Source organism: Takifugu rubripes, chromosome 14, assembly GCF_901000725.2.
Source record: "Takifugu rubripes chromosome 14, fTakRub1.2, whole genome shotgun sequence".
In the NCBI taxonomy this organism is placed as follows: Eukaryota; Metazoa; Chordata; class Actinopteri; order Tetraodontiformes; family Tetraodontidae; genus Takifugu; species Takifugu rubripes.
Window position 1 is genome coordinate 7,560,107 of NC_042298.1, and position 24,243 is coordinate 7,584,349.

At 42.9% G+C, this 24,243-nt stretch overlaps 1 protein-coding gene and 1 non-coding gene across 6 annotated transcripts in view; one reads left to right on the plus strand and one right to left on the minus strand.

The window, feature by feature from the left end:
• The window catches only part of frmpd3 (FERM and PDZ domain containing 3), a 53,642-nt gene that overhangs the window by 1,831 nt on the left and 27,568 nt on the right, over positions 1 to 24,243 (plus strand). The window lies entirely within an intron of this gene.
• Positions 17,687 to 17,769, minus strand: trnal-cag (transfer RNA leucine (anticodon CAG)). The gene has a single exon. It is a non-coding gene; the product is annotated as a tRNA-Leu (tRNA).

Consider the following 24,243-nt stretch of genomic DNA (forward strand, 5'->3'; position numbering starts at 1 on the left):
TGTCAAGAGCAGCTTCTCTTCTGTCTTTTCCTTCCGTTGCAACTACAAATAACACTGGTCACCTTAGTTTCACCCAAACGTTTTATTTGCACAACTGTGTGGGTGGATGACACAACAGGCCACTGATGCAACAGCGTTTGGAATCATCTCTGTTTCATTATTGACGTGTTTTGACTGCAGCAGCAAGTGTCGGTAATGTGTTATACTGTAACGTTTAATGTTCTGAATGAATTCAGCAACTTCACTAGAGGAGATACTGCTTTTCATGTGTGTGGTGTGTAGTTTAGTTGTTATTCTTTACTGCTAGGAGACCTCCTACTGGACTAACTTCATACAAAGGTGAGAACCAAAGTTTGTATGAACAACATTGGCCCTGAACCCACGTCTGAGAACATGACTGGAGACCATTTTCAAATGCATATTGTCAGTTTTTTCACGTTAGCTGCGTGCTCTACTTCTTTTAGCCACCGAAACTAAAACTAGTGCAGAAATGTTGCTGCATTGTTCTTTGTTTTGCAGCTTAATGTGTTTTACAGTTACATCGCGACTGTCAAAAAGCTGCATAAACGTATTACGGGATTCAGCATGAGGCTGGATGTAAGCATGGGTGGTTAATTCTTTTTTCTGAGCAGCTTCACTTGTTTTTATTACAACATTTTTAGAAAAGCACCAGACCCAATGGAAAATCCTGCTTCAAGTATTTAAATGCAATTGTCATCGAGGTACATTGCTGGCTGCATTTAAGATCAAAACAGACTTGGATGTCATTGAAAGTAGCCTAAAATACCATAAATTACCACCAATATTTCCGCTGCTGGTGATTATCTTTGTTTTATTCCAGTTACTTGAGGAAGTCTGTTTTCCGCCTGCTTTGAACTTTATTATATAATATTTAAGGCTGTCAACTGATTAATATTTAAATCAGCTTAATCAGGGTAGCTGTGGATTAATCACAAATAATCACAATTCAAAATGTGAGAAATGAAAAATAAAGCTTTATTCAGTGCTGTGAGAACAGAAAGATAAATAACCAAAAAAAGGATGTCTACATTTAGCCAGGCACTAAAACTTGCAGCACTTCCTAGCAGATATTTTGCATTGAGATGGTCCTCCAATTTCATCCTGCTTTTGTGGAATATAAAGTCCTTCCAGCATTGTGTGCAAATCGATACGTACTTATTAGCAGCTCCCTCTATCATTGTCTTCTTCTCCAATCCATTAAGGTGTCCATTGGATTCTTTTGTGGTCTTTGTGTACAGTGGCTCAACTCCAGTGTCCTCCATATTCCATTAGCTACAACATTATTTGTTTTTATTTTTTCTGTTTCTATACTTTGTATAGGTTGCTACTACAATTCAATTTCCCTATGGGGATGAATACAGTACATCTTAATCTTAATCAGATTTTTAGAGTATTATTTTGTTTTCTGTTATCTTTGTACGTTCTCTGTCTCTTCAAGGTTTCTTATCCAAGTTTCAGGGTAATAAGCGTTATAACCCCCAAACGAGCACATTTAAAATCTCAACACAACAATTTATTAGGTCATTTTCAAGGCTCAACCAGACCATTGACTGTTATATAAATGTCATAAAATTTCACAAAACAAGTTTAAGGCTGAAATGGAAGTAGGCGAAATGCTGAAATATTCAAAACTGCTCCACCCAAGGCATACGATGTTAGTAAAGCAGCTTGGTGTGAGGTGATTCCATAACTTGGCCCCGATCCCAAGTTATCAACAGAAAGAAAGAAAGAAAAGGTGCAAGGGGAAAAACAATGTTCTGACCAGTGCCTGTATTCGGAGACAGGGCTGTTTTCACCTCTCTCATCGGGAGAGGGCAGCGTCAGTCCCTCCTTCCACCAGTGATGGTCAGACTGCCCCGAGTATTTGCAAATCAAATCCGCGCTCCATTTTTGCTGATATTAGTCATTTATTAATGTAACCATTTCATAGCACAAGTTTTGATAATAAAGCTGAAAGGAAAAGAATCAAAAAGGACGATGATATATCACATTAAGAGTGAACACACGTGGGACATTATTTGAATGAACTGTGACACAAAAATCATGTCAATAGCAGAAATCTGGTATTGGCTCAGGGTCCAATAATGTCCAGTCCCGTCTGTGAGACCTCACAGTTACAGAGACACTCTGACATGCTGCAGCACTCAGAAAGAGCAGAGCCCTTTAGAGGAACATTTGCATTGTCCCCTGCTTGCATGCAATCATAATCTACATTCTTAAATATGTATGCTGCACACACACACACACACACACACACACACACAAACATGCACATCCGCACATTTGTGTCTTTAATAGACACAATACATTACCAAGCATCTTACCCTAACACTTACCCTAACCTAAACCCAATTCTACCCTCAACCTTAAAACCATGTCTTAACCCTCAAACAGTAATTTACAGTTGTGGGCTCCAGCGAAATGCCACCCCCCCCCCCCCCCTCACAAACATGGCCCCATTCTGCTAGAATGAGGATCCCGGTACTCAATATGTAGGCAATGTGAGGAAACACACACACACACACAAACGCACACACAAAATCTCATTAGTGCTACAATCACGCTGATGATTTCTGTTTGTTTCACAGGTCACAAACAGCCATGGGCCACACAGCTAATTACGATTCTAACTGTGTTTTCGCGTCCTCTCCTCTGTCACAACAGTGCACCAAAGAGTGCTCTGAAATATCTAAAGCCTGCATCAGCGAGGGCACACAAGTCTATATACAGGCCACGTATAGAAAACAGATGACTGCAGAGTTTTTGCAGCAGCCAGACTCACGAGTGTCAAGAAGAAAAACATCGCGAATTCATGTGCTGCAGTTTTTGTCAGAGGCGGACACTTATTGTTGTTTTTTTTCCGTTTTTCAGCTGTGGACATTTTTCGAAAAATGGCTACGGGGAAAACTGCACACACAGAGAAAAACATTACAGGGGGAGAGGGAAGAGTCTGTGTCCCCCCCCCACCTTCTTGTTGTCTTGCTTCTGTAACCCACACATGTGGAAATCCAGAATGGACTAAATCTTTCAGCATAGTAGTCCTTTTCACCAAAGGAAATGGAATAAACCACACATTTGCTCAATATTTCAAAAGAATTTAATGGATTTCTCCATCTCTCTCTCTCCCTCTCTCACTCGGCATCACTAAGATCTCCCACCTTTCTCCTCAAGTGGCCCTGATGTGTTTCCATCTCTTCTCCCAATCAAGTTCACATGACTTGTATGGCTCAAAGAATCATAGCAAAGGTTTTTTTGTTTTAATCAGTGTGACACAAATGTCGCAGCCAGTTTGTGAATCTATAACACACTTTGGGTTAAACTCTATACAAATAGTTTTCTTAAGTCAGAACAAACACTCAAACAGAAGCGTGCATTACTTATTTAAAGCTACTGAAGCAAAGAAATGATGCAGCTGCCTTTGGATAGCGGAAATTAAAAGGAAGGGGAAAAATTAATCTGATTCTGATGCAAGTTGGAGAAACAGATGGAGCGAGGGACGCACGTAAGGACACAGAGCTGAAGTTGATTGATGGTCTTGATTTCATTTCCCTGGAGAGGAAGCAAATTTGCTGTGAGATTTGGATTTGAGATGAAGTTTTTTTAAAAAAAAAAGAAATAATCGAAATGCTTCATTTGAGTAAGAGGAGCAAAAGTGCGTTTGGCACTGTTGGGGTTTGTCTTGTTTGACTGCAAATATCAAACTGCATTAGACAGAACAACGAAGTAGAGGGTTTAATTTTGTTAAAAGTGGAGCGCTGTTGAACAGGCTCCGCACTAAAGAAAAGTTTGGGATTTTACTGTATGCCGGGATCACTGTTCTGTTAATCAATACTGGAGATCCAAAGATCTGAGAGCTCAGTAGATCAAACAGATATAGAACTATTATATAAACAGCACAAAGCAAGAAGATGAGGTTCGCCGAAGTGTTCTAATTTTATCCGTACAAGCGCTTACAGAGGAAATCGAAACCTTCGGTGTTCAAAAATACAAACAGAGGAACGGCTCAGTCTCATTTTAAATTCAGTGTTTTCAAATCCCAAAAGTGAAACCAAAACCCTGTGTTCCATCACGGGGATTATCTGCTAAAGAAATAGGAGGACAGGATGAAGGAGAAGGAAGAACACTGCACATATAGTGAAGAAATGTTTAGGATTTTACTCTGGAATAAATTGTCATAGTCAGAGGAAAACCAGGCCTCTGATAGACCTAAAAACAATCCTATTAGAGTAAACCTCCTAATGCAAACACAGCCCCAATCTGACATAAATGCTCATACACAAAATGCTAAAACTTGGATAATGATAAAAGTCTATTGACGAGGATGCCCCCCCCACACACACACACACACACCCACCCCTAATCCCACTACCCACACATGAGGACCAACCAAAATGTCTTTACTACCCCAAAAGACTTTGTGGCTGAAATCCTCACTATGTAATATGAACAAAAACCCCCCCCCCCCCACACACACACACACACACTCACACATTGATGATGTGATTATACGCAGTGTTTTTGTTTCTGTGTAATATAAACAATTGAGACGACACCATGCTGTAATTATTGTAAATGTAGTTACAACATGTTTTTCTCTGCAGGGCGGAATAATAAATCGCATTATTGAAGGCGATGATCCCTTTATTTAAATACAAATTTCATATGTTTCGTACTGAGGCAGGTTTCATGTTAAAATCCATCTATTCATTTTCTGTTTATCACTGTTTTGTCCTAACCAGGATCCGAGGAGGTGCTGGAGTACCCTCTGGATAAGTCATTAGGCCATCGCAAGAAACACACACACACACACACACTTTTTACTTGCACTCCCAAACCCAGGGACAATTTAATAACCCACAGAGGCACTTAGAGATCATGAAATTCTGTTAACCACTGTGCTGGTCCTTCATGATGAAGGATTCCATTAAGATAATAAACAGAATCAACATTTTGTAATAGTTTCCTAATTAAATATTAATTTCTGTATATGAAAAACATCACTTTAAGACAACAAGGACTCCAGGAGCGGCTCTCTCCTGGCACTTGTGAGTTGTTTGAGTCAATAATTTCAAAGGTTTATCTGCGTGTGGAGATTGGGAGATGCGAGCCGGCATCATGCTGCTCATTCCCAGAGCTGACAGATTCAACCTTTCTCTTAAACAGAGCTGCACTTTAAACATGAAGCAGTGGAAAAAAAGGGGGACAAAATGCAGCCAGCTTTTGTTTTCTGGATTATTCTGCTTTGGACTCTCAAATCACCAGCTGTCAATACCAAAACACCCACACCACCCCCTGGAAAGGCTCCACAAACATACAGTTCAGGAATTTACTATAAATAGCATGGTAATATTTGCAATTACGATCGAGAGATAGAAGAAAACATGCTGAACGCTTGATCAGTTTTAGTCTCTGGAGGACCAGGGAATTAGTCTGGGAACAGTAAAGTGCAGCATAGAATCAACTTATACCCACAGAAACTGTGTCTGCTTCATATTGAATTTACTAATCGAGAAAAAAAAAGCAACCATAAAATAATTCCACTCGACTGTGCAGACATTGATTCATTATGTTGCACTTTCAGCGTATCGGTGAGATCAGGAAATAGTTCAGTCAACTATTTCGACTAATGAAGGAGTGTGTGTTGCAGACAGGAGAGCAGCGTTGCATAGGTTGAAGTCACCTATACGGCCACGGCACATGCTCAGTCCGTTTATCCTCCCAGTATAAAATATCTTCAGTCTGAATCTGATATAAACCTGTTTCAAGCTTCTTTGTAAATATTTTCACAGAATAAGTGAGAGTACACAGACTAATATACAGTATAAAAAGATGTAAATCCCAACGTTTTATGAAAAAGGCTGATTCCATATCTCATTCTTTCATTCTTCTTCCACTCTGGGTGGATTAATGATTGACTGGAAGGCATATTATCATTAAATGTCCCTGCTAATGTTCTGCCTGCTTCACCAGAGGTGATTGTAGGTTCAAGTAGTCAAGTAGTTCTGACAGCCTGTGAAACTGCAGCAGATTTAGGAGGATAACAAAATACAGCAAAGTCCTTTTAAGAAAGGAAAGACATTAAAGCTCAGGGAAGCTCTGGATCTGGCAACCGTGTCACAGTTATTCACTGTACATTAGCAAAGAAAAACACACAATCTGTTGCAATGCTGAGAAGAATGTGGGCTTTATTCGCTGCCAACTTTGTCAACACAGACAGGCGATGGCACATTCATGCACAGCCCTGCAAGATTCTAGTGTCAACATCGCCCTGTGCTCGAGATAAAAACCACGCCATGACAACAAAGACCCGATTAGCTGCTAAACACACCTCTGTGAAGTCTCTGATTGGTAGCTCGGTTGCACATGTAGCTGAACACTTTTACAAAACAAACAGACTCTGGTTTCTGCTCCTCTGCAGACTGTTACTGTTGCGCATAGCCTACAGGTCTATTAGCATGCGCACAACATGTCGTCTGCATCTGCGCTTGAGTAAACACAGAGACGCCCGCAAGGAGTTATTACAGTAAAAGTGATTCTTCCCAGCCCTTTAAATGTATGCACTGTCTCTGTCTGTCTCTGATCCTCCCTCCCTCCCTCTCTCCCTGTCTCTCTTTCTCTCTCGCACACACACACACACACACAGACACACAAGCACACACCTTGATTGTGCAGAGGAGCATCTCCTGAGAGAAGGCACATTTAAATTTTTAATGGATTCAGACTCTTTGAGGAAAATATTGAAGTGGCTTTCCTGAATACTCATAACCCTCCACCCTCCCACTTCTACAGTTCTCTAACCCAGAGGGAGGATGCAGCCCAATAGGAACGTTTAATGTAATTGGACACACTAAACTTGGCATTATGCAGAACGTGTCCTCATGTAAATACTGCTCTGCATTGTGTGAATGGCTGATGGAGACGGAAACCCATTCTCTGCACTGACTGTGTTTTAACAGTATATGTACCCTATAAATGTCCTGAACTTGGTGCTAAAGCTCTTTAATTTAGCAGCCAATCTTGCACAGCTAAACTGTAAAATGCTGCTTCATTAAAACGTTCTCTTACTCCACTTGAGAAATGATTAAAAACAAACAGGGGTTTGTTTTTACTAAATCAGATTAGCCTTTTTTGTTTGCACAATGGAGACATTTGCAATTTTAAATTACGATTTTAAACAATGCAAACAGCTGCTCCTCCTGTGCACACAATACGTGTTTGGCATGATATTCATCATCTTTGGCTCCATCCATATTCCCTCACTTACTGAAGAGATGCTCGTTGAGGACCTCTGGACCTCCTGGCTGTTGTGTTATTATGTGTCAGAAACAGAACCTGAATAAAACTGTCCATAATAAACAGTGAGAATAGGATTAAACCTCATTGTGAGCTGTAGATGCTGAAGATGGAGGTACGATGGACGTGTAAGGGCCTTTTTTCCCCATAGCTCTTCTAGCTGATAACTGTTTTCACATTTCACATTAATAACTCTTTCTACTTTTATTCTTACCCTGCAGATAGCAATATCTGAACCCCCCATATAGTACGAACCGTGCAGGAACTTGGACAGACACCTTTGACACTTCGGAAGTCTTGGCTTTAGCTTGTGCTATAAAGCTAATGGGAGGCATTCAGTGTTCATACTTTGAGGCTAGTGGAGGCTGGAAATCAATGCTGACATGCATTTCTTCCATTTCAGGCCTGATGTCAGTGTGAATGAAAGATCACAATAGAAGTCAGACCTTATACCTTCAGTTTCCTTGTCATGCTAATTAATGGACTGCAGGTAAAGTGTCTGACCTGCTCTGCAGCAACAGGGAATTACCTTTTTGGTGGAGGACTGGCCAGTAATGAAGGGCCTTCGACACCTGCCAGGAGACCGGCTCTGTGATTAATACTCTTAGAGAGTTTGCTGTGAGTAGCACAAGACGGATGTGTTCCTGTTGTGAACCCATGGGTCTATCCATGTTGATGTGGAAACAGAAGAAACAATATCTACCTAAAGCTTTTAGCCTTCCCTTGTTGCATTTATAAAATCCTTTCTTTCCTCTGGCAGAAAAAAAGCACACCCACGCGCTACACTATTCATTACTCATTACTAAGAGCGATGAAACCTTGGTAGAGGTGCTTTTCTGTTTTACTTACAATTATGTAAGTTTAGGCATTCATATGCTTCTTGGAACCATTTCAATGAAATGTTCCCTTAAAAATCAGTGGTTACAGTTTTCCCAATGTTGTGTAAAAAATGAAAAAAGAAGTGCTGTATGCTTGCTTTTAAAGGTTAATGACACTTCATCTCTGAAAAGGCTGATGGAAATAATAAAGAAAGCAAAAATTGTCCTTCGTCTGGTGTTGATGAGCCATTTTAGAACCGGTATTGTTTCTCTTCTCAGAGAGGATGCTGGGAGAGGATATAGCAAAGAGAAAGAGTTAGTGTGGAAGGGGGAGAAAGAGAGAGATGAACAGCTCATAGACAGAAAAGAGAACCTCTGCTCATGCTGATGTGTTGGGCCTGTACAGGAGTGGAACAGGGGAACCTTGAATAAACATGGAGAAAAATCCACAGGAGAGAGCCGGAAGAATGAGAAGAAAAGTTCAAGGCTCTCTCTGAGGAAGTTTAGAATCAGGACGAAGAGCTCAAAAAGAAAGATGACGAGTTCAGTAAGAAAGAAGAGATCTTTATGTAGCAGCTGGGTGAGTTCTATGAGCACTGGGAGGCTGGAGGATGGACGGATGGATGGATGGATGGATGGATGGATGGATGGATGGATGGATGGATGGATGGATGGATGGATGGATGGATGGATGGATGGATGGGTGGGTGGGTGGATGGATGGGTGGATGGATTCTTCTGTTTTAACTATAACAAAGCATGTTGGAAATCAACGATTGTATTGCCGGTGTCTTGTAACTATGTCGATCCTGGTCAGGATCATGTCTTACCTTTTGTCCTTGTTATATCCTATAAGTGTAATAAAGCCACAGTGATGGTCTGTCTCTCTTGAAAACGTAATAAACGCTGCCTTCGTAAATTACATTTCAGAATCCTTCCAATATGCTGGCAAAAATATAGCCCATGAATAATGCAATTATGGTATGCAATGTTCACAATAGACAATATTGGAGCAGAGGGATTCAGATTCAGATTTCCTTTATTTGTCCCACATGGGGAAATTTACAGCGGAACAGCAGCAGCAAAAGAAAAAGTAAAATAAAACAATTAAATAAAATTTGGGGTAAGATATACAGAAAAGGATGTATATATATATATATACAATAATCCAAGATAAATGGATAATTGGCCCTTGTATACCTGTACATGCTGCAGAGGCTGTATACAATATACACATCGATGTGACTGGGAATGAGGAAGCACCGCCATGAATGAGCAAACTGCAGTCTAGTTTTTGGTTGCAACAATCCCTCGTGTTTCATTTTGGCTGAAGTGCTTTTATCCAGCTGTGGTTCCCAATCACAGCTGCTGCATTTTGCCCAGAAACACAATGGGACTAATTATGATTTTTGCCAGCAACTGAAGCACCCAAAAGCCTCCATGTTCTCACAAAGAGTTTTCTGAGCATCATTAGTAGATTATATTTTGCTGCTGTTTGTTGAGTTAAAATGATGATGACGGTATTTAAAAATAAAGAAAAAAAAAACCCCACACAACTTTGTGTTTATTACCATCGTAGTGAGACTGTCCCACACCAGCTATGTCAGATCAGGTCCATCGATGCGGAGTCGGCTTTTGTGGGTCCTGGAGATGAGCCGCGGTCCGGAGCTGGCAGGGTGACTGACAAGTGCGGCTGTGAACACGATTCCTTGGCCAGGAAACTTGAGGTAACACGTCCAGCCGCACGGACGCTTCAGCAGTCAGGTGAACTAAAATGGTGGGATGTCAAAAAGACTCACCTCTGATGTGGGGGAGTAATCTGCTGGGATGGAGGATGGAGTGACAAAAGTGTTACGTGTCTGTGGTGAAGCCATCGCTGCTGTTAGTGTAGCTCCAGTAGTTTCTGGCCTTTTGTCCGGTCTTGGCTGCTGGTGGCTGTTCCCCCTCTGGCATTTCCGGGTGTTGAAATCAAGGATGTCACCTTTGATATCCCACCAGCAGTAGCATGACATCGCATGTCCCTCAGGTGTGGCGACACGGTGGATCGGGCCGTCACCGTCTAGCCTTTCTGCAGTCCACAAACCTGCTCTCTGTCCAACCACCAGGTTGGAGGCCTCATGAAGGAGGACATTGCATGACGTTTCATCTCCGATAGACGCAGGCACATCAGGGACATTTCAGAGGTGTTGTCTTATTAAAAGGTCAGAGCATCACCACTGATTTAATTTAACTCACGAGATCTCGATTCAATCAGGCTTCTGATTTGATTATTAATGATCCCGGGGCGGTGGCCCAGCAGTGCAGCATTTAGCACGCTGATGAATGAATGAATCAATGTCATATTATTGAAACGAAGACTGATTGGGAAATCAATTAGCTGATCTGTGCCACACCGCACAAGAGAACTTTTACAGAGGATGTGGTTCAAAAACTGCTGGTTGCGGGGGCGGGAGGGGGGTTGATAGACTGTAAACCCTGTCACAAACGTGGTGATGATCTGTGGAGGGACGGGGAGCCCAACTGTGTATTCACTATATTCATCACCAAAGGAAGGTTCCAGTCAGCTGAGCTTGGCTCTGCACCTCCGAGACAGATGAGCTGTCATCTTTATTGTCTTTTGATGCCGGAGCTTTTGTCTCCGCCATTGATGAAACGTGGCAACAGAGAGCATCTGAGAGCGGCTGACATCAGAACCAGAAACTGTTGTGGCCTCACCGGGGCGGAGCGCCTGACACTCTGTGACATGACCAAATGAGTAAATCATGCAGCACACGCGCCCGCTTTATGTTCCTATCGACTTTATGCGGTTTACAGAGTAACTACATGAGTGCAACTGGAGGAGTTTAATGGTGAATGAGCCCAGGGAAAGGTGGAGACCCTGGGCAACATCAGCTGGCACTTTACTTAACCACACTAACCGTGTGTGCGTGCGTGTTTTCACGTCTTCTCCTGATCTGCTGGCCTTTATTCACATCATCCGCCTTTTCGTACAGTTCAACACGATGGATAAAGTTGCATTTGTCTTTGCTTCTTTTGGCAGTCATTCTGCCAAGCATGATGTGTGCGTTAACAGGTTTATGGTTTATTGTGAGCAAGTTCTTCACACATTTTGTTTTGGGGATCAAAAGGTCAAAGGGAGACGGAACCTTCCAGATCGTAAAACAAACACATATTTTAGAACAGCCTTGGCAACCACATTTTATTATTTTTTTAAATGTTCTTTTTCTAAAGTAGAGCCAAGTATGAGTGAAGTGAAATGTGTACCTCTATTTAAATTTAGGGAGGGGTGTGTGGATAAACGGACAGAGCCATGGCTCTTTATTCAAGGTGACTGCTGCTAAAGTAAAGCCCTCCTACTCTCAGGGCAGCTCCTGGTTCATAAGTTCCGGGCTTAAACATCATAACGTTCTGGAATTATTCCGTCTATCCTCTGCCTTCCACTTGGCTTAAATTCCTGCTGCTCACCTCCGAATGAACGCATAAAAATGAGAAGATACAACCCCCATTTTCTGTTCTGTCCACTGTGGCTTTTTAGAAAGAGATTTGAAGTGTTTAATGTTCTTCTTCAAAGCTTTAAATGGCCGTGCCCCACCCGATTTGTCAGAGTTAAGGAGTTTTAGTTAACATAATGGCAAACTCCTTTTCAAACTTCACCCCCTGAGTCATGTGCTACATATTACTTTTTTAAATCAAAGCTCCAGAGTTATTTCTTTAGAATGGCTTTTAATACCCAGCTGTGTTAAAGGTTGCTTTTTCCTGATTAGTTCAATACATGAAACGCGTCCCCTCGGTCCAAACCCTGTCCTTCCTTCTTTGACGTCTTCACACATTGTATCTCTTGAGCAATTTGCAGCTTCGGCAGAATTTGCGGCCGCTCTCCTTTTTGCCAAATATCTCACTCGTAAAGCAGTTGCTTTCAGCTAAAGGCAGTAATCTCTCTCATGCTCGGCTTGTAGGCGAGGGCAGTAACCGCCTGCCTCTCCGGCTCATCAGCCCGTCAGGCAGTAAATCAGAGCGTGCCCCTGCAGGAGCCCCGCTGTGCGTCACAGCACTTTACACTTAATAACCTTCCTGCAGGTACGCTTGCCTGTCACACATTTGATGGCTTTGTGCTCGTGAGTCTGCGCATGAAAATGTATTAAAATGTATTCTGACAACACGCACGGCTTCCGCTTAGAGGGAACACTTTCAGCCCGTCTGAAAAGGCTCTGTGATGTTTGCGACGGTCTTTTGTCACAGCATCAGAGAAAAACTTTCCCAGTTTTACCCCCCCCCCCCCCGAAGTGAACTGCGACGTGTTTGTTATCAGTTTCTGCAAATGCCGGAGAGCTTTCCGAGCTGGATGGAGAAGCCGGGCATGGCAGAAGCTCACAACTCGAGAGAGACAGATGTTCTCCTTCAGATAGCGATCTGAGCGTAGAACAAGAGAACAGAGATGTCTTCTCTGATTATTAATCCGCCTGTTGTCTGAAGACGGGGAATACTTTTCCATAGCACGGTGGAGAATCTGCTGCTCGGGGCCCCCATCACACGCAGGTAGCTGATCGCTACATTCAGAAAAGTTTCTGTTTTTTGTATCCAAATCATTGGCTGTTTGCGATCTTGGCAAACTGCAATTTACCTTTGAGTTTCAAAGCCTGCTGAGATAAGAGAGAGGGGGATACAGCAGCTGGCAGAGCGAAGGTTGTTTTTGACAAGGAGAAACTTCAGAGCCACGTTTAATCTGCACCTTTGAACCTAAATCATCCTGAGCAGCTGTGAGAGGAGGACCTACAGCAGGTGATTACCAAAGTCAGAGGAAGAGCAGGAGAGACACAGGTCCTGAGCTAGCTGAAGGGATACCGCTTACAAATGGAAAACTAAACACCATTTCTCCCTGGGCCTCTATCTGTGACACATACGCAGATATGGGATTCAGCATTCATCACTCAAACGCTAGCGGCTTCAGGGCTTCTGGGATTGAAAGTACGGGGTTCACTTTGTCTTAGGACTCGAGTTTCAATCACTCAGCAACAGGAGGGGGCGACGAAGTGCCTGAAGTCTCGGCTGCATGAGTGAGCTGTAATAGAAACGTACAGAGAACAGAATATATTCATCTGGAGATGTGACAGATAAGAAAAAAATCCTTAAGAACACAAATGCCAGAGAAGAATCAGCCAGGAAAGACAAGGGGGCAGTGTTGCTCAACCATGTGTGTGTGCAACCGTGTGTGTGTGTGTGAGAGAGAGTTTCTGATGCTAAATAAAAGTATAGAGAGATTCATCTCCAGCATTTTTTCCTGCAGTACCTCATACAAGCTTCCTGAGATGTCTCAGAACTAATCTAGTTTATTTTAACTCTGAAAACAAACATTCGGAAGCCACAGATCTGCAGTCCCAGTAGGGATGGGAGGGGGGGTTTGAGTTCGACATATTGATTCCAAGGGTTGTGACCTCTTCTGCCATCACGAATCAATGTTCACCTCACCCATCAACATTTCTTGCAGAACAGAATCCCGGCGTGCCAAAGGAAAATGCCTGATTCTCCACTCTTAGCCTGCACGACTCTTAAATTTTGCGAGTACTTCGCTGAGAGATGAGTATCGGTGGCCCGGTGCAGGTGCTTTTAATTATCTGGGTTTAATGGTGCTTTGTAAAGCATGACGTTAAAGATGCGTGACAGGAATGCTGAGGAAGCAAAAAGATAGGGTGCACTGCTCCACCCACCCACCCACACACACACACACACACACGCACCTCAATGAGCTCCTCCTAATGGTTCACTGCAAATTTATGGTTTCTGGAGAACACAAGCTGATCTGATTTGCATATTTCTCTTCACCCCACAGGGCAGAAATATATATCATAGATCCTCTACCTTTACCAGGATGCACTATAAAGGGAGAGGAAGAAGAAGTTCTTTTTTGGGTGGTTGCTTATTGTTCCAGCCACATCATTCCACCACTGATGAACATTTGAAAAAATATATTTATGCTTTCAAGGTCTCTCTAATTTGATTGACTTCCACAAATCATTATTGCTCATTTGCTAATTGAGGCCCTTTGATTAGTGAGTTAAATCCCATCCTAATAACAATGAAAACCACAGTGTAAATACCACAGGAGAGCGTAGCTTTAAAGACGTTTTATACAACATTTATCCCAGCGCCAGGGCTCTCTTTAGCACAAACCATTTAGCAGCATTTTGACTCATTAAATCCCGTCAGTGCGTCAGCATATGAAGATCTCTTCAAACCTATCAGAGGATTCATCATCTTGTTGAGCAGAGAAAAATTCCCTGAAATGTCAATAGTGATCATTCTCCTTCTCAATATTTTGCTGACAGTTTATGTAGCTGCATTTATTAAAAAGGGGGGGGGGGGGGGGGGGGGGGGTTCTTCCTGCATCTAAAACCTGCTTTAGTAAGTGAAGAGACATTCTTGGAAGGAAGTCATTTGGAGAGTGACGTTTATGTAGAGTGACACTTGACTGCTCTAGATTACACTTGTGTTCTGATAGGTGTGTCAGCAGGCTCCTGCTCTCAGTGTGACGTGGGGCGACTCAAGGATTCTGGGGGGATTCAGAGCCTGCAGATAACCAGACCTGCACAGGCCAAACTCTGGTTTACCGGTAAATTATCATCATCGTGACACAAAACTGGAAACATCTCTCTGTTCCATTCAGCGGAAATCTGTCGCAGAGGTGAATTTTGGGAGATTTTCCACAGAAAGTGAGGCGTGCAACCAGATCTGAGGAATTACGACGACAGCGCGTTGGATATTGTGGCTGAGCAAATGAAACATGGGTAACATTGTTGTTGAGTTTGTCTGACTGGAGACTCTTAAAAGAGATCGCTGGAAGGTTTAGATAGAGGTTAAAATATTTAATTACAACTGATCACTTTTTAAATGCAAAGTATAAATATATTTTCAACTCACAGCGCTATAACATAAACTGCAGCGTTTTCCGCAGGATTTAGGGCTGTGACTTGTCGTATATGTGAACTATTGTTCAAACGCTCTGCTGCTCAGTATCAGACGCGCTCGGCTCAGCCGTGGCGCACGTTGAATTATAAGTGTTCTAGCATGGAGCTTTGCTGACAGCGCCACAAAGTACTGCATGAATAATAGGCAGTTTTCTCTGCACAGGGTATAAAAGTGATGAAGGTGCGTGGGCGTGTTTTGGGCACTTTGGAAGAGAAATGGAGAGTGTGCATTGAAAGATGTGATTAGTCACAGGTGTTCAGGCTGCTTTCCTTGTGATGCTGAAGTGTTTGTGCACAGGACAAATTCTAGATCTGAGTTGAGGGGGCAGTCAGTGGTATAATTTATACACAGCGGCGGTGGCAGACTCATATGTAAGAGAGAGAATGCATTAAGATTAGGGCCAGATGTTACACGTAGAGTATATATTTTATTGGTGCCCTTAACATGGAAAACTAATGGACTTTCTCCTCAGATCAAACAAATCCATTTTTCAATTTGTGAATGAATCTTAACTTTACACCAAGGTCAAAGTCAGACTTTTGAAACAATAAAACAAGGCAGCCGTGTTATTGGTGGGCCGTGTTCAGCAAACAACACGGAGCCACACGATGTAGAAAAAGTACCAGGCCTGTGAAATACTCCCTGCACTTCGAAGAGAACTCCAGAAATATTGTGTGTTTGTAGTGGGCATTATTGTCTCCTGTCATATACCTCTATAGAGCTCAGAACTGAGCCCAGGAGGCTGCACATCACAGCTCCGATTATTAATTCATCCACTCCAACTGGGATTCACCAAAGTGCCGACTATATAGAAAATCAAAAAGGCTACATTTGACGTTGTAGATAGAAAGCAGACGAGTTCATGTGCTGCTCCGCGTAAAATCGCCCGTATGAGTCAATACAACCTTCGTCTCGGCTACAAAGACCCACTTCACATTATATTATTGGCATATTAGGCTGAGATTTTATGCATCATTTGGGTGATTCTAAAAACAAGGACACATTAGTCATGTTTTGTTCTTGTGATCTGCAAATAATTTGTATCTGGAGATCATCCAATAAACCCACACACAGAGTGTGGCACGTATGCACAGCAGCATCATTGTTCTGAAGAAAGAAATGACATGAAAGGATGAATTAATTAGCAGCCCACCTTTTTATTCATTGTTCTCGTCAAGGCCCTTTCTTATCCTTCACTATTTGTTGGATAAACGCAAATAATTGCCCTGAGATGTGAACAGACACAAAGCAAATCATCCCAACAGGCCTCATAATCCAATGCATAATCCAAGCATTCATGGTCCCTCTGCAAGACAGGACCAACGTCCACAGACAAACAAGAGTCCAGTAGCCAAATGGTGACAGGAAGTGACATCAGCAGGCAGGATTTTATGATCACTAATTTCAATAATATTCCAACCAGGAAACTGTTCGGTTTCATCCCACTATCCTTGTCGGATAATGTCGTAATTAGTTATAACACAGGAGAATGAACGTCACTATTTAACAGACAACATTTATCTGTTTAATTTGGCCTATGTTTCTCTCCTTACATTCCATTACACATATCAATAAAACAGGCACACTGCTCCCGGCAGACATCTGTAAATATTAGCTACTCGGCCTACTTTAGAGCCGGAGGCTACGAAGGAAGCAGCGCAGCGGTGATTTGATGCTGCTGACTATCACAGATGACGATCGGTGCTTTCATGCTGCTCTCCTCACACGAGCTACCTTGTTACGCTCTGCTGCCAAATCCCTTGGAACTGAAAAAGTAACACAGCATCAGTGAAGGTGAAGATGGAAAGTTGGTGAGAGAGTGGAGATGTGAGGGAAAGCGTGAGATTCATGTCAAATTTGGGCCTGTGCTCAAGTGTGAGGCACTGAAGTGCATAATTAAAATGGGGGTGTTGAGATGCTCTGTTTTGGCTGATAATGGTGTCAGTGGGGCATCAAATCTGGGATTTCCTCCTGTAAATAAAAGTTTGTTTATTTTAAAATTAAAGTGTAAAATAAAAATAGCAACTTTGATTTAACAATATCACTTTGAAATGCATGCAGGGAAATACTAAAAACCTATCATTGAAAATCCACATTAGAAGGAGAAGAATACTTTATTAGATCCCAGAGGGAAAACTACTGCTTCTGCAGTACGTAGCTGTTTATGGGTTCTGTACCTTGGTTCAAGAGCACTTGTACAAAAAATCTACCAGCATCACTTTTGATATTTTACAATTTTTTTTGTGAGTGAATGGAAGGGAAGGGGGAGGGTTACAAGCAGAAAGACACCAGTCTTCTACAGGTCGAGCTACTGCTGCCCTCAAAGCATAATGCTGTCACAAGTGGGATTTGAACGCATCCCTATGGGGACTCCTGTGACCTGAACGTAGGAGTCATCCCGAAACAGAAAAACAGGCGATGGTGAACAAGACCATTGTGGAGATTGACACCGGGCAGAAGAGAGCCATAACAACATGTCAGAGGATGAAAACAAGCATCTGGAGAAGCATCAGTAGTTGACAGAAGAGGTGAGGAAGGTGTGCAGACCTCAGTGATCCTGGACCCAGAGGCAAAGGTTTGAAAAGCTTGCGCTGTCAGAAGTGGGATTCGAACCCACGCCTCTCAGAGAGACTGCGACCTGACCGCAGCGCCTTGGACCGCTCGGCCATCCTGACATTGGTTGCCTGAGCAGCTCCAGCAGATGCATCAGCAGCTACTTCCTGTTCACTGAGCTCCTGCCACCCCCAAACTGTGATTCCAGCCTAGATTTATAACTGCGTTTTTACCTCACTCGCAAAAAAGATGTTAATGAAGGCAACCAAACCTCACGTCTCAGCAGATGGAGACCATCTTAAACAGAGCATGTTCAACATAGGGATAATGCATCCTAAAACTGATCTGCTCTGTCTCAATCAAATGTCCCACGCTCCACATGTTTCCATCAGTCACTATTGCAGCCACCACTAAGAGCACATCAAACCTGACCACAGCAACAGAGAGCTCAAATCTATCTTTTCTCCCTCCTTTGCTTCCATTTTTTATTATTCAGTGGTAAAAATCCACAGCGAGGTCCTCATTTGGAGAGCTGGATGGAGCGCCTCTGAGGGTGCAGAATGTCGATGCTGTTCCCAAGGCAACCATGCAGATATGTTGGCTATGGCTGGACCCATCAAGCACTTATCACCAAATATAAACTAAGCCTGATTAGTGGTTTAGGATCTTTCTGTGTGGCGTTCCTCTGTTCTGAGTGTAGTTAAGGGACATGCTTATATAACCCTGACACTTTCACCTCTCCACATAATGGAAACTAGCTAGAAAGACAGGAATCCTGCAGAATCTAAAACTCCCCGGGGCAGGAATCTCCTAAGCGTTTCATCGAGTAGTGACGTGAGCAGACCTCTGTGGCCCTTTGGCCTTTTGTCAGGAGCTGTTATCCTGTTACGTCGAGCTCTTCCAAGTCTTCCGTCAGTGGTGCGTCTATTCCCGATGCAGTGTTTTCCACTGGCTCATCCGCGGTGTTCCGCTCCAAATTCACAAGCGAAGCCCTCATTTTCATTTTTCCTACATGTCTCACAACCTTCTGCGCCCCTCATGGGGAAATGGAGAAAAGAACCCCTGCTGCAGAATGGCGTTAATTAGCAAGCCTGCTTTTCCTTTTTTCCAAAGCGATGCGTGTCGACACGGAGACCACAGTGAGGAGAGGGCAAACCGCAACGGCCCATTAAAAGCTTAACCTGGATATGAGCTGTCAAGCACATCTAACACCGGGAGGCCATCAAAGACAGACCACACATTGCTGGCTGCATGAGCCCATATTTACCATCTAAATGGGTCCAGACTCACAGGTTGGATCGGCCATGTGGACACTCTGGCAGGATCATTCTCTCAGCTTACCTCCGCACAGATCCGACAGTTCAGTCGCCAATGTGTAATCTACCAAAAAATAATGAAATAAATAATAATGAATGGAGCAGAAGCCTCTGCAGCCCTTAAAGACATAACGATGTGTGTAACCCTGCAGAGTAAGACTTTACCCAATTACTGGACTTACTGTATCTTCCTGAAACTGGTTCATTATGAGCTTTAAACTCACACCTCACCTCAGCCTTCACCGCTGGAGCATCACTAATCCAGATAATCAAATGACTTGGAGGATTGTTGAATGTATCAGGATTGTTTTACCCTCATTTTCCTCTTTAATAGTCTCTGTTAAATCATCCATTAGTGCCTGGATGCAGCGAACTAATTCAATGACACTGATTGGAAGAGGCAAAGGAAGGAAAATGACTAATCGTCTAAATTCTGCAGGAAAACAAAGACACGTTGGGCTGTGAAAGGATTTCTGCTGAGCGACAATAGCTAGAAATAAGTAGAATTCTCTCTGGTCTGTTCTAACTTTTCCTTAAAAAAAAAATACTTCAAGGCACTAAAGGTTTCTATTTTCATTTGGAATTTCACGCAGCTTCCAAGGGCTTTAATGTGACGCGTTCAGGAGTTACAGTAGAAGAAGAGTATAACTACTTGTGGAAGTGATGGATTATGTGTCGTGGCAGTACTGCATCTAGCTTAATCAATCACGGATGAAATGCAGCACCCAGGGAGCCGCATGGGCAGCACGTGTCAGCCACGCCTCGGTGCTAGCTGATTAGCAGCTGCCAGCATGCTAAAGGCTCAATTCGAGAGCAACATCATCAATCTGGAATTGAAAGGCATCAATTTCTGACACTGTGAATCCTCGTGTGTTCGTCATGCGGTGCGTTTAAGATCGAGTTTAGATCGCTCTCACATCTTCCTCATGTTTATTTTCTTTTTTTCTTTTTCGCTAATTGTTTTAAATCGTATTTCCACTTAATCCTTGAGTATTTAAGTTGGGGCATTGCTTAATTGTCTTACATTTTCAGTTAGGACAGGATTTGAAAGATAAACAGAGGCAATTACAAATTAGCTTTGATACTTGCTGGAGGGCTGAGTCTGCACCATCATTTACACAACACTCACGCTTATTTTACAATACCTATGAATCTTGAATGTCATCCTGTTTTGGGCATTATTTATTCGCTCATACCCATCTGTTCAGGCTATGTGTTCTTTCTGGCTTCATGTTTTCAGTGTTCTCCGTAGCTTTGCCATGTGTGTTCTGACTGTTTCCGTGTCCGCATTAATTACTGCATTAACTTGCAGCTTCTTGTTTGTCACAGACCTCTGCAGTTTATGAACGTCGGTCCTTGTTTTAATGATTCACCATTTTTCAAAAGATTTCCCACGAGTAGCTGAATTGATTTTCTGATTTTAGATGGTTTTTGATGCTAAAGTGTATTGTAGCGTAGCTTTTCTTTTCTTTTTTTTTAGCTATTGTTGCTCCAGTGCTTCAGGACTGGTGGCTATTTGAAACCATCAACAACTCTCTCGTCACACATATTTCTACAGCATCGGTTATGTAAGACACTCATTTATTGCAGTCTGACCAGAATTTGCCTTCTTTTCAGACGCATTTCGGTGTGTCACCTCATATTCCAACACTGAGTTTGCAGCTAGCTAATGTGTTTGTTCAGTCTGTTATGTAACAGGCTAACCAGGAAAAAGGGCAACACGAGCAATTACGTGTAGTCAGATACTCTTCATGGGCTGATTTCCAGCGTGTGCTCGTGTCCTGCATTAGTCAGGAATAAACGACCTCGCTGGGCTAAAACTGCAACTAACCACAAATGAAAAGTTTCTTTTGACTGAACACACACGTCAGGTGTGAGGGATTCTGGAGAAGCTGTCACATTTGTTCAGCATGAACCTGCTTGTCTCAGAGAAGAGAATTTGATGCCTGCGGTGGGCATACCAACTCTGGGGCTCCTGCTCAAGATGCTAATCACGTTGCACAGAGCAGAGCTGTGAACACTGTTCTCACTAAATGACATCAGGACCCCCCTCTTTCTGCCCTGAGGACTCGAAGGCTCTGAGCTGATGGGTAACACTTCAGGCTCTGTAGAGATCCAGGAGAGAAGAAGTAGACAAACAAGAGTCAGAAACCATCCAGGAAGAAAAGGATCTGCAACCATTTGATTCTCATAAATGAATAGACTGATTTCCTGAAGGTGTTCCCAAGATCTATTTAAACGCTGCAAAGAAACGCATCAGTGAACTAGTTTCAACTTTATCTGACATCATTTAAACTCAAATTTCCCCCCAGAAAACATCTATTTCTCTCTCAATTTCCCTCCCTCACTTTGCAAGCGGATATTCAAACCCACAGGCTAATTCACTCGTGATGGCTAATTGTACCTGCCATGAGACCTCTCATGATGTTACTATAGTAACACAGCAGGTGTCAGCCTCGTGGATGTACTGTTGATATATGAGCCTGTCTAGACAATATGGTGCACATTAATTAATTATGACAAAGTTGCATATTTTAAAGATGGTGCCTGCTTGGTGGATTTTCTCCCTTTTTTAAACCGTGTGTGAGGAAAACGAAGGGCATGTTTGTTGATACAGTACGATTCAGGTGTGTGATATGAGCAAACAGCAGTCCAAGTTTTTCCCAGAAATAAGCTCAGTGGGGAGGAGCGAAGGCGAAGGTGCAGGGAGACTGTTTGAGCAGCGCAAATAAAGCACGTTACACCCAGACTCCGGGGAGACCCGGGAGGTGAAGAATTCTGAGGAGGTTCTGCAAGCAGATGAAAACGTGATGATAAAGGGCAGGCAAGCCCCGCTCGCTGACTGCATTAGCCCGAAAGAAAGAGAGAAATCAGACAAATATTCATGTTCAGAAAACAGCACAAAGGCCATTTACTTGAGCAAAAGCAAAGAAATGCGCTGAACAGATAAAAAAGCAGCCAGTAAACACGGTGGCGTGTAATAGGTCACGTCAGGGTGTGGAGAAGGGGCCCGACAGCGTGGCGGATGAAGCAGCAGCTAACCTGGCAGGCCATTGAACCTGATGTCATCCGCTGTCGTCACAGAAGATTTTCCCCCGTCTGGTTGCTGCTTTGCTCGCATCTACTCTTCGCTGCATCTGTAGCGTCACTGGTTGTCATGGAGACGTCGCAGAAAATGCCAGTACATGAGCAAAGATGTTATATAAAGATGACCATAGCAATGGAAATGGAGAAGAGATGGAGACAACAGAGAGGAGTGTGTGTTCGACTTGGTTCATATTACCACCGTCTGAGCTAATCGGTGGGATTAAAGTGTGACCACATTCAAATGCATTTGTAGGGTCATTTGTCTTGTTCCATATAAGCATCACCTGGTGTTCTGTGTTACACCTGTGTGCTCTGCTCTCACTTGTCTAAAGTCTGATCTCTCCCATATAATAACCCCGCCCCCCCACCCCCCCAATCATGTCAGAGATCTTGTTTTCCCATCTCAGACTCCATCTGTGATTAGTTCTTGTTTGTTGTTGTTTGTTGTCTGTGAGCACCAGGTCCTCCATGCAGACCTTGGACTCCCATACTCCTCCTAGTGAGCTGTCTGTGTGAGGCCAACATAAACAGCTCTATCCTGGACATCACAGGACACATTCGGATTCTTTGATTTCCATACAGACTTGGTTATATTGCCCTCGATACTCTCTTCTATGCTTGATTATTTGTTGGATTCAAACATTTCTGACTGACAGCATATGTACAAAAGCAAATGTCATCTTTCCCTGCGTCTTTATTGGGATCATGTCTGAGTCCATGAGCACGATTTCACAGTAATAAACAGGAGTTAAAACCTCTCGCCTGCGGCAAACGCCATCGGATTGAGCGTATTTTCTCATAATTCTCAACACCAGCGATGCCTTACATGATGTGACTGGCCAGGCTAATGAATGTGAAACGGGAGGTAAAAATCAATATAATGAGGCCTGACAGCGTACAAAGAGGAAATGAAATATAAATGGGCGTTTGTGTCATCTTTTCTACGCGACACAATCAGTCACACAGCTCAGTGTTGCATCACTGTGGAATCTCACTGACATACAGGCAACAAAACAGCTTTAAATTTAGATTCTCTAATAATTTCATCTGCTTAATAACTTGATACACTTTTCAGCCACACATAGAAACCTGCTTTTTTATTTTATTTTATTTTTGCATTTTCTGCTCCTACACTGTTGCTTATCTGCAGACTCAAGCGGCCCTGGTAGAAATTAAAAGTTCCCTGTTCTGAATGTTTTTCCAGAGCTTCAGCGCTTGTGTAAGTGATCTCTTGACTCTCGCAGCTAAAAAAGCCTCGCCGCCTCTGGACAAACGGATCACTGATGCTGCACAAGAACTCGTTGTGATATTCCAGCATGGGCAGCTGGAGCCGTTTACGTGCAAGCTAATGAAATGTTTACTCACCATGAGAGAAATCACCACTGGACCTTGTTAGCCTAATGAATATCCTCCTACTGGTATGTGGATGTGATTCTTATCTCTGATTCTGCATTTGACATATAAAAAAAGCCTCCCGGGTTGCCTGTAATTAATGGTGGGAGACGGCTCCTGTGAGTCTTTCTGCCTGGTACTATTAAAGCTGCAGGAGGCCTGATTTCTGCACCTTTGTGAAAGAAATGTGTGTATTCTGTTAGTGGGGACAGGGTCGGGTCTAATTGTGTGTATGATGTCTGTCTGTTCCATTCCGTCCATCTCAACTTTTCCTCCAGCTTTAGGCCTTAGACCCCCCCCCCCTTCCCGGTCCTGCTCAGGGTTTATTCCTATTAAAAGGGAGATTTTCCAGGCACTTAAGGTCGTTCAGGGTTCAGGTTCAGATCCTCGGATGCTCTATAAATAAAGTTTAACTGAATTGGATCCAAATAAATCACAGTTTCACATTTTTTTAAATGCTGATATATTCAGGAATCAGCTTGTGCAGTTTGGATTTTTACAGCACTCAGCTCATACAGAGTTGACATTCTAATTTATTATGGGGAAGCTTTTATTTATAGCTGCGTTGTAGATTGAGACTTCCTTTCAGCAGCAGAACTGTGTGATTGGTTGTGCGGAGATTAAAATCAAATTCAGCCTTAACGCACAAGGACAAAATACCTGGAAACAATGGACGCCTCTGCGTCGGATGGATTTCAAAGATTAGTCTTAAAGATGATGTGCAAAAAACAAAGGCCGGTAGCACGCACGCCCACACACTCCACGGCTCCTGCTGTAGCGGCATCAACTGTGATGCGGCGA